Source organism: Bubalus kerabau, chromosome 1, assembly GCF_029407905.1.
Source record: "Bubalus kerabau isolate K-KA32 ecotype Philippines breed swamp buffalo chromosome 1, PCC_UOA_SB_1v2, whole genome shotgun sequence".
NCBI lineage: Eukaryota > Metazoa > Chordata > Mammalia > Artiodactyla > Bovidae > Bubalus > Bubalus kerabau.
The window spans coordinates 91,249,571-91,253,650 of record NC_073624.1 but is presented as its reverse complement, the minus strand read 5'-3'; positions in this window follow the sequence as shown (position 1 = coordinate 91,253,650).

Genomic DNA, 4,080 nt, shown 5'->3' with positions numbered 1-4,080 from the left:
TTCAATCTTTCCCAGCATCAGGTTCTCTTCCAATGAGTTAGTTCTTCTCATCAGGTGGTCAAAGTATTGGAGTTTCACTTTCAGCATCAGTCCTTCCAATGAATGTTCAGGACTGATTTCCTTTAGGATTGACTGGTTGGATCTCCTTGCAGTCCAAGGGACTTTCAAGAATCTTCTCCAATACCACAGTTCAAAAGCAGCATTCTTTGGCACTCAGCAACAGTATAGATGACCTTATTTGCAAAGCAGAAATAAAGACACAATGCACAGAACAAATGTATGGGTACCTAGGGGAAAGGGTGGGACAAATTGGGGGATTGGGATTGACATATACACACTACTAATACTGTGTATAAAATAGACAACTGATGGGAACATACTGTATAACACAGAGAACTCCTCTTGAGGCACCTAAAGTGGTATCCTAAATGGGAGGGAAATCTAAAAGGGAAGAAATATACACATGGCTGATTCATTTTGCTGTGCAGCAGAAGCTTTGTAAAGCTTTAACAGCCTTGTAAAGCAGCTATGTGTGTGTGTTAGTCACTCAGTCAGGTCCAACTCTTTGCGACCCCATGGACTGTAGCCCACCAGGCTTCTCTGTTCATGGAATTCTCCAGGCAAGAATAGTGGAGTGGATTTCATTCCCTTCTCCAGAGGAACTTCCCAATCCAGGGATTGAACCCTGGTCTCCTGCCTTGCAGGCAGATTCTTTACTGTTTGAGCTACAGGAAAGCAGCTATACTGCCATAAAAATTAACTTATTAAAAAAAAAATATATATATGACAGCAACTCAGCAACTGAAAAATTTGAACACCTGGGACCTGTGGTTGGGACCCTGTACTTCATTACTCTTTCTTGCTGCTTTACTGGCCTTTACGGGGTAGGTTTGCAGAACCTTATTGTTATTTGATCATGAGACATGTGAAAGAAGGATATTAGGAGATCAAGTCCTAAAGTCTGTTTCTGCTTCACACTGATGGTCCAAATCTGGGCAAGTCATCTCTGTCTCTGTGGCTCAATTTTTTCATCATTAAATGAAAGCTTTGGTCCAGTGATTTTTCTGAGATCTCATCCTACTTTGACAATTCAGCTTGCCAAAATTCCATTTAAGATACCCCATTTCTGTCTTAGCCAAGTTATTTATCTTCTAATTCTCTCTTCGTACACTCTATACCTGCTGGTACTTTTGGCATTCAGACCATATTTTTCTTGTCTCAGGGACCAGCAGCTCCCAAATGAAGCCTCCATAGCCTGTTAAAGGACATATAGGCCCTGGCAAGTGGTGGACAAGACAGCCCTTTCCTATACTTAATGAAACCAAACTCTCAGGAAATAACTTCACTTTCATAATATGATTTTAATCTGAATTTAACACAATGTGACACATTTCCCAGGGATATTGCATGTATTTTCTTCCTTAATTATGAGAGAATAGTCTTCCCCAATCTATAGGGTTTTAGGAATAATTCCTGTGTGTTGCGGAGAAGGCAATGGCACCCCACTCCAGTGCTCTTGCCTGGAAAATTCCATGGATGGAGGAGCCTGGTGGGCTGCAGTCCATGGGGTCGCTAAGAGTCGGACACGACTGAACGACTTCACTTTCACTTTTCACTTTCGTGCATTGGAGAAGGAAATGGCAACCCACTCCAGTGTTCTTGCCTGGAGAATCCGAGGGACGGTGGAGCCTGGTGGGCTGCCGTCTATGGGGTCGCACAGAGTCGGACATGACTGAAGCGTCTTAGCAGCAGCATCAGCAGTAGCCTGTGTGTTGTGTGTGGGTAGGCAGGATTGAATGGCCATTCCTCCTACTGATCTCACAATCTGCTTATTATTTTGCCTCAGTTACGCCCTCAGGAAGGCATATGCTCTGGAAAATGTAAAGCACCAGCTCCACCAAGTGTGCAAAGCAGAAATGCTACTGAACCTGGGACTGTTTTGCTAGCTCCTCAGCCCTGGCCTTCATCTCCAGAGAAATAACCTCATTTTGGAAATTTCGCCTGGAGTATGCCACATATGAGGACTTGATTTTCAGATGGCTTTGCTGAAGAAAACTGACAATTGAGGAAAGGATCTAAGCCTGAGGGTCAAAGGATCGAGAACAGATAGAAGTCAGGGAGCTGGCATGGAAGTGGTCTGCTATTGCCTTTCTGAGAACTTTCTTGGAGCTGAATGGGAGATGAGGTGGCAGCTGGGCATTTGTTTTGCTTTCTCCGACTTCTCCTTCCTCTAGGCTTGGAACACTTCTTGAAGGCGTTAGGTATCTGAAGTTGTCTGGACTCGGGTGGGTGAAGGAGAGACTTAGGACAGGGGGTCAGAGTGCACTTGTTTCAGCAACCTCTAGTGAAGATGATCCTGGGTGGTGTCCCAAAATAAAGACTGTTTTTCTCTTTTTCTATCCTGATCTCTCCTCCATGCTACTTTCCTCTGACATCTATATTGTTACAAAGGCAAGAATTTTACTGGACTAAATTAAATGTTTCTTTTCATATGTTCCTTCTCTCACTCCCTTATCTCTCATTCATTTTTTTTTTGTATTCTAATTGAGAGCCTATTAAGTAATAGGAACTACTAGACTCGATGGACGTGAGTGTGAGTGAACTCCCGGAGTTGGTGATGAACAGGGAGGCCTGGCATGCTGCGATTCATGGGGTCGCAAAGAGTTGGACACGACTGAGTGCCTGATCTGAACTGAGACACTGGGGATACAGAATCTGTTAGATAGGGTTTTATTCTCAAGACTCACATTTTAAAGGAAAATATTCCCTGTTCTTTCCTAGGATCATGCAAGGGAAAGGACTCCTGAGACAGATTGATCATTTATTTCTTTATGCACCCCTTAATAAACAAATAGTTATTCAGGATTTATTATTTGCTATATTCTACTTTAAGTATTACTAGTTAAGAATAATATAGTTGGAAACATACTTATTTTTATTTCATTTCTTTCCAGGTTACTCTGGAGCTGTAGATTTTGCCAGGCAGTTTTCTGTATGGGAACAAAGGAGGAGCTGGGTCTCAGTACTAAGATAAGACTCTCCCAGAATGAAGTGGAAAATTTGCTAGTGGTTGGATTTCTGCTTTGTGCATAAACAAAAGTAAAAGATTGAAGGAGAGGCAAAAGAGGAGGGGTTGAAAGGGTAAGAAATGAGAGGAGAAAGATAGTGGAAATGGCTGTTGGAGCTGTGAAGATTTTCTTTACTATTTTCCCCCCAGTTTTTCGGAGAGTTGATTGACCTATATTAATATGTAAGTTTAAGGTGCACAGCATGAGAATATAAATACACACACACACACACATAAATGTGTATTGCAATAGGTTCAGTTAATATCCATCATCTAAAAACTTCTAATTGGGAAAATCTTGAAAGTTAGCTCTGGTTGAGAAAATTTCACACATTGAGTTTTGGGGAAGTCATTTTGGCTTATACACGGTTCAGCCTGGAGTTTGTGTGAACCTGAAGAGCCTGTCAAACACACACAGCAGGTCTGCTTTGATCATTAAGGTAAAGAATATCTGTTTTGAAGATAAAGATATGACATCTGTGTTAAACTCCCTTGAAGAAAGGTTCCTTTCCTAGACACCAGGGTCCTGCTGTCTCATTCTATATCTACTTATCCTGTCTCTTTTGGAAGCTTGAAGGAATATATCCAGGTAATGCTTGATGTATGTTCTGTGTTCCAATAAGGTATATGACTATGCTAAAAATCATGCTTCAATGGAGCAGTTTCTCAGAGTTATCTGAGAGGCTGTCTTCTGGGCTATAGTCCTCAGTTTGGCTCATATAAAACTCTTCTCTATTCCTCAAAATATTCCATCATCTCATAAAGGTATAATATAAAGAAAAGCAAGAAGAAAAGAAAAAGAAAAAACTTTTCTCCTTGTGATGTTACTAGTTGGGATTTACTTTCTTATCAGATTTTGTATATATCATACAATGCTGTTAACTATAGTCATCATATTTTACATTACACTCAATATTTACCTTACACTGGAGATTCATACCTTTTAATTACTTTCCTCCAATTGCCTTTCCTCCTACCCTCCATCTCTGATAACCATATGGCTGACCTTTTTT